Source organism: Phlebotomus papatasi, chromosome 5 (genome assembly GCF_024763615.1).
Source record: "Phlebotomus papatasi isolate M1 chromosome 5, Ppap_2.1, whole genome shotgun sequence".
Taxonomy (NCBI): Eukaryota; Metazoa; Arthropoda; class Insecta; order Diptera; family Psychodidae; genus Phlebotomus; species Phlebotomus papatasi.
The window spans coordinates 2,926,158-2,936,911 of record NC_077226.1 but is presented as its reverse complement, the minus strand read 5'-3'; positions in this window follow the sequence as shown (position 1 = coordinate 2,936,911).

Below are 10,754 nucleotides of genomic sequence, written 5' to 3'. Positions count from 1 at the left end.
GCTATAACATACTAAAATTTGAGATCGATCAATGTCATACGAAAAGTGTTAATAGAGTGGTAACAACGCTGTTACCAGAATTAACAACCTGGTCAGCCGGGAAGTCTCTCATCAGTGCCAACTTAATAGCGACTAGTTCCGCAGTAAAATTACAAGCTAGAATTTTAATTGCAATTGCATCTTCAAAGGCACAAGTCTTATCCCAAATGTGTGCAGCAACTCCATCTGAAGACTCCAATTGAATTGGCAAATCTGCGATGTTTCCTCCTTGGTGCAAATTTTTACACTCAATCCTATAATTCGGGAGAATAACTCATATGATGCTGACTCATAAAGGAACTTGCATAGTGGAAAATATCTCTGATTTTCTTTTTTTTTCTCTTCAATTGGGAAATAAGGCAAAATAAAAAGACCTCACCTTTTTTTTTGTTTCATATACTTTTATTAATTTTTAATAAATAGCAATAAATATTCAATAACATCTCGTTCAATATTTTTTTTTATGTTCATGTTGTCACACAATCTTTGTTATTTTTTTTTCATCCATTTCTTGTTTTTTTTTTTTTCTTCATTTTATGCTAGGACTGTAAGCGGAATTATCCCCAATTTTTCAACTGTTTTTGTTTTTCTTTTTAATTCTTTCAACTATTTCTCTTCTATTTTTAGAGATTTCTTTTTATTTCTTCTTTTTTTTTCCAGGGAAATGTCTTTTTTTTTTCTTTATTTTTGGGGCGGGGTTTGGGGGGAGGAGGGGGAGATTCCTCAGTGTCAAATTTTCAAAAAATTTTCATCAGTTAAATCTTGTTTTTTTTTTTCATTTTGTTGTTTCTCCTCTATCTTTACAAATATTTATTACGTGAATTATGTAAAAAAAAAAAGAAGAAGAATAAACGACATGGATATGCGTTATAATAAATCTTTTTTCTCTTTTTTTTTGGTTTTATTATATATATATTTTTTTGTTTCATTTTATTTACCTTCTCTTTTTCTAATTTTTTTTCTTATCCTTTTTGTTCTCCTTTTTACTTCTTTTTCTATCATTAAATACTTCATTTTTTTTTCTTTTTATTAAAGTAGTTTTTATGTTGCATCTCAAAATTTTACTCTTGTTTTCTTTTTTTTTTTTAAGAGGATTTTTTTTTGTTTGAATAATTTGAGAAAATAGATTAAAAGGGAAGAAATAATTAATATTTTGTGTATTAATTTTTGTTTTTTTTTATTTTTATTTTTAAAATTTATGATGGAGAACTAAGTATTTCGTGCAGATGCGTGTTGGTTTTTCTTTTAAATTTATTTTAGCGACAAAAATTTACCAGTCTCCCTCTTGGTCAATTTCTTTTACTTTGTGTGCTCTTTTAAAAAAAAAAAAATATTTAAGAAAAAAATTAAAGGGGAGGAAAAAAGTTAAACCGAATAATTTGTATGAAGGTGTCAGAATATTTAGATTTGAAATTAGATTTGAAAGCGAAACAGGAATATTTTGTCAATCGAAATTGTATTATGTTTATACTAGGTCTTTCGATTTGAACTCCAAAGCTAAATTGAATTTAAAATTGATAATTTGGAATTAAATTCAATTTTGATTTTGAGTGAAGAAAAAGAGAAATTCAATTTGAATTTAATGCGACTACAAAGAAAAATTCGCATAGAATTTGACGATGATTATTAAGGAAAAAAAATTCAAGACAAATTCAATTTGTACTTAACGTGGTTGTCAAGAGAATTTCAATTTAGAATTGACGTGATTATCAAGATAAATTTAATTTAAATACTCCACGATTGTTGGGAGAAATACAATTTAGTCCCTAATGTGATTATAGAAAGAAATTTAACTTAGATTTGATGTGTTTTTGTTTTCAAGACAAATTGAATTTAAACTTGACGGAATTGTCAAGAGAAATTGAATATAGAAATGACAAATTCTAAATTCTCTAAAGACAAATTCAATTTGATTTTGCGAAATTCAATTTAGAATTGACACTACTCCCAAGACAAATTCAATTGAAATTTGACGGAATTGTCGAGAGAAATTCAATTTAGAATACCTTAGAATACAATTTAGAATACGTTACTCTCAAGAAAAATGCAATTTAAATTTGACGGAATTTTAGACCGAAATTCAACTTATATTTTATGTTCTCCTTTATCAAGACAAACTCAATTTAAATTCGACGGAATGGTCGAGAGAAATTCAATTTAGAATTGACGTTACTCCCAAGACAAATTCAATTGAAATTTGACGGAATTGTCGAGAGAAATTCAATTTAGATTTGACGTTATTCCCAAGACAATCTTAATCTAAAATTAACGAGATTGTGGAAAGGAATTTAATTTAGATTTAACGTTACTCTGAAGACAAATTCAATTTAAATTTGGCGCAATTGTTGAAAGAAATTCATGACAAATTCAATCTAAATTTCACGGAGTTGCTGAGAGAAATTCAATTGAGAATTGACGTTCCTATCAAGACAAATTCAATTTATATTTAACGGAATTTTAGAGATAAATTCAACTTAGATTTGATATTCTTCTTTTTTCAAGACAAATTCAATTTAAATTCAATGGAATTGTCGAGAGAAACTCAATTTAGATTTGACGTTATTCCCAAGACAAATTCAATTTCAATTTGACGCAATTGCCGAGGTAAATTCACGACAAATTCAATTTAAATTAGACAGAATTACCGTTACGTTACTCTCAAGACAAATTCAATTCAAATTTGACAAAATTGAAGAGAGAAATTCAACTTAGATTTGATGTTCTCCTTTTTCACGACAAATTCAATTTAAATTCGATGGAATTGTCGAGAGAAATTCAACTTGGAACTGACGTTACTCTCAAGACAAATTGAATTTAAATTTGACGGAATTTTAGAGAGAAATTCAGGACAAATTCAATTTAAATTTAACCAAATTGTGGAAAGGAATTTAATTTCAAATTGACGTTCCTCTCAAGACAAATTCAATTTAAATTTTACGAGATTGTCGAGAGAAATTCAACTTAGAATTGATTTTTCTTTTTGCAAGACAAATTCAACTTAAGTTTGACATAAATGTCAAGAAAAACATTAAATATTCCATAACCTCTGAACATAACTTGAGAATCATCATTTAGTTTCTGTATTTAGTTTTCCCATTGGATTATTTAAAAAAAAAAAATCTTGTGAATTCTTTATTGAATTTGGCTTTAGGATTCTTATATTAATAATTCTTTTAATTGAAGTGTAATTCGAAGCTAGATTCTGCATTGAATGTGACTTTAGGAATTATTCCATTGGGGCTAATTCCTAGGCAGGATTCTGCATAGAAAGTGGCCCAAGGTATTATTCCATTTGAACACATTCCAAGACAGGATTCTGCATTGAGTTCATCCTAATTAAAAGGCAGAATCCTGAATTTAATTTGGCTTTAGGAATTATTCCTTTGGAGCTAATTCCAAGGCAGGATTCTGCATTGAATGAGGCTTTAGAAATTATTCCATTGGAGCTAGTTCCAAGGAAGAATTCTGCATTAAATTTGGCCTCGGAAATTATTCCATTGGAGCCAATTTCAAGGCGGGACTCTGCATTAAATCTGGCCTCAGGAATTATTTATTTGGAGCTACTTCCAATTCAGAATCTTGAATTGAATTTGGCTTTAGGAATTATTCCATTTGAACACATTCCTAGGCAGAATTCTGCATTGAATTTGGCTTCAGAAATTATTCCATTGGAGCTTGATCCAGGGAAAGATTCTGCATTGAATGTGGCCTCAGGAATTATTCCATTGCAACTAATTCCAAGGTAAGATTCTGCACTAAATTTGGTCTGACGAATAACTCCATTAGAGCTAGTTCCAAGGCAGAATTCTGCATTGAATTCGTCCTCAGGAATTATTCCATTGGAGCTTGATCCAAGGAAAGATTCTGCATTGAATTTGGCTTTAGGAATTATTCCATTTGAACACATTCCTAGGCAGAATTCTGCATTGAATTTGTCCTTAGAAACGAGATTGTCGAAAGGAATTCAATTTAGATTTGACGTTAACCTCAAGACAAATTCAATTTAGACTTGATTTAATTACTTTTAAATTTTAAGACAAATTCAATTGAAACTTTACGTGATCATGAAGAGTAATTCAATTTAGATTTAAGTGCGAAAGAGTAGAATAATTCCAGTATTCGCTTAAGAAAAAGTAACAGAATCAGAATGGAATGGATTGAATGAATCCAGATTTAAAAGATAATTTGACTGGAGCATAAGAAAAAATGACATATTTCCATTTTGTTTTTTTTTTCGATAGATTTGTAAAAGAGTTCCATAACCTTATGCCTACGTATGCGAAAAGTGTGGAAAATGTTAAAAGATTCTTTCCACAAGTTCATCTATAAAAGATCCACTGAGGAAGTTTAAGTTTTACGATGTTTTTTTTTTTTGTTTTTGAGCTTTGAGGAAAAATGATGAAAAATTTATATTTTGGTTTCCTTTTATTTCGGACATAATTTTCTTTTCTTTTTTAAGAATTCTTTTAATTCCATTAAATATATATTTTTTTTTTCTTTTTTTTTTGGTGATTACAATGGGCTGTGAAGAAACAAAGGTTGGTAAGTAGCCTAAGTTTCATTGATCTTCATGTTTTTCTTTGTTTTTTCTTTTTTTTTTGTTAAATATTTTGTTTTTTATTTCATTACCTCAACTACTTATGTCTTTTATTTTCTTTCGTAATCGCATTTGGATTGTTTTATGTTGATTTTTTTTCGTAAAAATTCTAACTCACACGCTGAATTTACAAATATCTCATTTTTCTCATTTATTTTATTTTATTTATTTTTTTAATTTTTCTTTTAAATATTCTTCTAAGTAATACTATGGTCAATTTATTTCCTTTCGTATTTTCTTTATAGATTTTTCTTACAATCATTCTGTAAGGTTTTTTTTTTCTTTTCCTTCCGTCTTCCTTTGCATCATGTTTTTCTTGTTTCTTTTTTTCTTTACTAATATTTTTATTCTTTTATTCCTTTAATAATTTTTTTTCATACTCTATTTAGATTTACTTGTTTTTTTTTCTTTATTTATTAATTGTTTATTCATTTCATTTCATTTTTTTTTCTTTTAATACTTATAAAGAGAGAAAGAGAAAGGCAAATTTTAATCGATTAATTTCATATTTCATATTTTTTCTTCTTTTTTTTCTATTCTCAGAAATTTATTTATTCTTCAATATAGTTTCACTTTCCATTTTTTTTTCTTAAAATTTTTTCTTTTAAATAATTTCATGTTTTATGGTTTGTTCTTTTTTTTTTAGCGAACCACAGAAAGAAAAAAGCTCTGTAGATTGGTAAGAAATAAAATGAAACAGTGAATTTAGATTGGACTAAAAATGGAATTATCCAGAGCTATAATGACATTAAAACAAAAATATTTGAATTGAAAATCAATTTATTGGGCACCATTTAGTGACACTTTGGTGAAATTAGCGTATTTTGGTCTTTTCTAAATTATTTTTTCAATGCTTTTTCATGAAAATTCCCAACTAAGAGAATTTTGAATTTTGATTTATAGGAATTTTTTAAACTAATTTAATTTATTGGACTTGACGTGGTCTTTAAGAGGAATTCCTTATAAATCTGACGCAATTGTCAAAAGAAATTCCATTTAAATTTCATTCGACTACAGAGAAAAATTCAATTTTAAATTTGATGTGATTATTGAGAGAAATTCTGTTGAAATTCAGTTTAGAACTGACGTGATTGTCAAGATAAATTGAATTTAAATAATTCACAATTGTCGAGATAAATACAATTTAGTCCTTATGTGATTATCCATAGAAATTTAACTCAGATTTGACGCAAATGTAAAGAGAAACATTAAATATTCCACATAATTTGAGAATCATCATTTAGCTTCGGTATTTAATTTTCTCATTGGATTATTTAAAAAGAAAACTTGTGAATTCTGCATTGAATTTGGCTTTAGGATTCATATATTAATAATTCTTTTACTTGGAGAGTAATCCGAGGCTAGATTCTGAATTGAATTTGGCCGTAGGAATAATTCCATTGGAACTAGTTCCAAGGCGGGATTCCACACTGAACGTGGCCTCAGGAATTATTCCATTTGAACACATTCCAAGGCAGAATTCTGCACTGAATTTGGCTTCAGAAATTATTCCATTGGAGCTTGATCCAGGGAAAGATTCTGCATTGAATGTGGCCTCAGGAATTATTCCATTGCAACTAATTCCAAGGTAAGATTCTGCACTAAATTTGGTCTGACGAATAATTCAATCGGAGCTAGTTCCAAGGCAGAATTCTGCATTGAATTTGGCCTTAGGATTTTTATATTAATAATTCTTTTACTTGGAGAGTAATCCGAGGCTAGATTCTGCATTGAATGACGCTTTAGTAATTATTCCATTGGGGCTAATTCCGAGGCAGAATTATACATTGAATTTGGCCTTAAGAATTATTCCGCTAGATCTTTATCCAATACATAATTCTGTATTGTATTTGGTTTCAGGAATTATTCCATTGGACCTTGATCTAAGATGAGATTCTGCATTGAGTTTGACTTTCAGAATTATTCCATTGGAGCTAATTCCAATAATTTTTAGGTCGATTGAATTTTATGAAATCCAAATTTTGCATCCCTTTCTTTTTCGAATGGGTGGGATATTTCGATATGATATTTAAATTAAATTTGTTGAGTGAAATTAGGTTGAGAATTTGATTCGACAAAAGTTACACTAAAACCTGCAGATTCGCATATGGTAACACGGGCGCTGAATTTACTTTTGACGTTTTGACAATTTACCATAATGTAAATAATTGTGCGAAGGAAAATGCAGTGAACCACAAAAAAGAATAATTTATTGAGAAATTCGGTTCGAGAGAAAAAAGAGATTTTGTGCAAAAGCACCAAAAACTGTAAAAGAATGGATCATGTCTAAGAAAAATGGGAAAAAAAAACAGGACAGGAGCTCCAAACTATTGGTAGGAAAATAAGTTCTATGACTTTCTGAACTTAGACACTCATTTAACTTTAATTTTGTAGTAATGAAAGGGAGAAATCCTAGTATTATAAAGCAAAAGTTTCTTTAAAAGTTTCTTTCTTTCTTTCTAGTGGCGGCATTATATTAATAATTCCTTTGATTGAATTATAATCAGAGGCTAGATTCTGCATTGAATTTGGCCTTAGGAATTATTCCATTGGAGCTAATTCCAAGAGCATTCTGCATTAAATTCGGCTTCAGGAATTATTCCAATGGAGCTAATTCCAAGAGCATTCTGCATTGAATTCGGCTTCAGGAATTATTACATTGGAGCTAATTCCAAGAGCATTCTGCATTGAATTCGGCTTCAGGAATTATTCCAATGGAGCTTATTCCAAGAGCATTCTGCATTGAATTCGGCTTCAGGAATTATTCCAATGGAGCTAATTCCAAGAGCATTCTGCATTAAATTCGGCTTCAGGAATTATTCCAATGGAGCTAATTCCAAGAGCATTCTGCATTGAATTCGGCTTCAGGAATTATTCCAATGGAGCTTATTCCAAGAGCATTCTGCATTGAATTCGGCTTCAGGAATTATTCCAATGGAGCTTATTCCAAGAGCATTCTGCATTGAATTCGGCTTCAGGAATTATTCCAATGGAGCTTATTCCGAGATAAGTTTCTGCATTGAATTTGACTTTTAGAATTATTCCATTGAAGATTGTTTCTAGGTTATATTCTGCATTGAATTTGGCCTTAGGAATTATTCCAATGGAGCTTATTCCGAGATAAGATTCTGCATTGAATTTGACTTTTAGAATTATTCCAATGGAGCTTATTCCAAGAGCATTCTGCATTGAATTCGGCTTCAGGAATTATTCCAATGGAGCTTATTCCGAGATAAGTTTCTGCATTGAATTTGACTTTTAGAATTATTCCATTGAAGATTGTTTCTAGGTTATATTCTGCATTGAATTTGGCCTTAGGAATTATTCCAATGGAGCTTATTCCGAGATAAGATTCTGCATTGAATTTGACTTTTAGAATTATTCCAATGGAGCTTATTCCAAGAGCATTCTGCATTAAATTCGGCTTCAGAAATTATTCCAATGGAGCTTATTCCAAGAGAATTCTGCATTGAATTCGGCTTCAGGAATTATTCCAATGGAGCTTATTCCAAGAGCATTCTGCATTGAATTCGGCTTCAGGAATTATTCCAATGGAGCTTATTCCAAGAGCATTCTGCATTGAATTCGGCTTCAGGAATTATTCCAATGGAGCTTATTCCAAGAGCATTCTGCATTGAATTCGGCTTCAGGAATTATTCCATTGAAGATTGTTTCTACGTTATATTCTGCATTGAATTTGAGATTTAAAGGAACTATCAACACATGTATTTAAATTTAAATTAGACACGATTGTCAAGAAAAATTCACTACAATTTCAATTTAGATTTAAACCGACTACTGAGCCAAATTTAATTCAAGGTGACACTAAAATGATGCCTCTATCCCAAATTTATTCAAAGTCCTATGCCTAACTTGGCATTTGTTTTTATAGATCTAAATTTCTAAATACAAATCAATTGAAAAACCTCAAAAATGATTTAAAAAAAAAAAAAGAAAACAAAATAAAAATAGAATGAGAAATGGTAGAAAAAGAAAATTGTCCCATAAATTAGCCTAAGGCGACAATTAATGCAAATATTTATTTTTAATTTTCCATCATTTCCATATTATTTCAATATTCAAAAATTTAATTAGTACCCTGAATATATTTTTTTTTTCATCAGAATTATTTATGCATTCTATTTAGTTGGTTTTTTTTTAAGTAGTAGATTTTTTTTCTTCAAGGGAAATAACACCCATTTTGATGTCCTTTCACATTTGGCTTTTCACTCTTTTCTTTTTTTTTCTTTTCTTTCTTTTTTGCTTCTTGTGAAATAATACAAAGAAAGAAGTAACAATGTTTTTTGTTGTTGTTTAACCTAAAATTAAAAATATTTCGCGAAAACAACCGATATTTTTCTTTTTTTTTTCTTTTGTAAATTATCTTAATTAAAATTCTACAATTTACCTGATTTATTTTACACATCCTTTAATCCTTAAAATTCTTCTTTTCTTCTCTTATTTAATTTGTCAATAAATATATTCAACAATCGCCATATTAAAGGTTTTTTTTTTTGAACAAAATATTAACTATTATAGCAAATAATTGAAAATGTTAATTGAAAATAAAAATTAAAAAATATATAATATAAAAAAGAATTACACAGTATTACTCTTCATGCCACTCAATTGTTCACAAAATGGCCCGCTGATAAAATAAAATAAAATATTAACTAAAAATTAATTTATATATAAAAAAAATAAAAATTAAATTACCAGGAGATCATTTGTGAATCGCACTTGAGATTGAAGAAAAAAAACATAACCAAAAGAAAAATTAACAAATGGAGCACCTTCGGAGAACAATTTGTGCCTCTGTGGTATCCAAAAAAAAAAACTATACATGAGAAAACTATTAAAATGCAAAAAGAATAAATATTTTTCCTAACACAGTAAACAAATAAATTGGTAAATTTGAGCTAGAACTACTAAAAAAAGGGAATAATCCCAATGTAAATATTCTCTCTCAACAGACCAACAAAATATATATAACTTCAGAAATAACAATATTTTTAGAACCTATGTTTTTATTTTTAATTTAACAAAAAAGAAAAACAATAACAAAAAACAAAAACCAAAATAAAACTACAAACAACTGAAAAAGAATAATTCATTCCCATGAGATTACGAATCCTTAACTATTCGATAGAAGATTTAAGAAAAAAATAAAGAATAAAAACAACCTAAAATAAATAAATCAATCAGCCCCATGCACATCAAAAGGAGTTTATTGTACAACCCGTAACATCTTTGTAAGAAAAAAAAAGAAAACAAAAAAAAACAATAGTAAATAACACTAAATATTCCATAACTTCTGAACATAACTTGAGAATCATCATTTTGTTTCGGTATTTAATTTTCCCATTGGATTATTTAAAAAGAAAACTTGTGAATTCTTTATTGAATTTGGCTTTAGGATTCATATATTAATAATTCTTTTACTTGGAGAGTAATCCGAGGCTAGATTCTGAATTGAATTTGGCCGTAGGAATAATTCCATTGGAACTAGTTCCAAGGCGGGATTCCACACTGAACGTGGCCTCAGGAATTATTCCATTTGAACACATTCCAAGGCAGAATTCTGCATTGAATTTGGCTTCAGAAATTATTCCATTGGAGCTTGATCCAGGGAAAGATTCTGCATTGAATTTGGCTTGAGGAATTATTCCATTGCAACTAATTCCAAGGTAAGATTCTGCACTAAATTTGGTCTGACGAATAACTCCATTGGAGCTAGTTCCAAGGCAGAATTCTGCATTGAATTCGTCCTCAAGAATTATTCCATTGGAGCTTGATCCAAGGAAAGATTCTGCATTGAATTTGACTTGAGGAATTATTCCATCGGAACTAATTCCAAGGTAAGATTCTGCACTAAATTTGGTCTGACGAATAACTCCATTGGAGCTAGTTCCAAGGCAGAATTCTGCATTGAATTCGTCCTCAGGAATTATTCCATTGGAGCTTGATCCAAGGAAAGATTCTGCATTGATTTTTGCGTTAGGAATTATTTCATTTGAACACATTCCAAGACAGAATTCTGCAACAAATTTGGCTCTAGGAATTATTCCATTGAAGCTAATTCCAAGGCGGGATTCTGAATTGAAAGCGGCACTAGGAA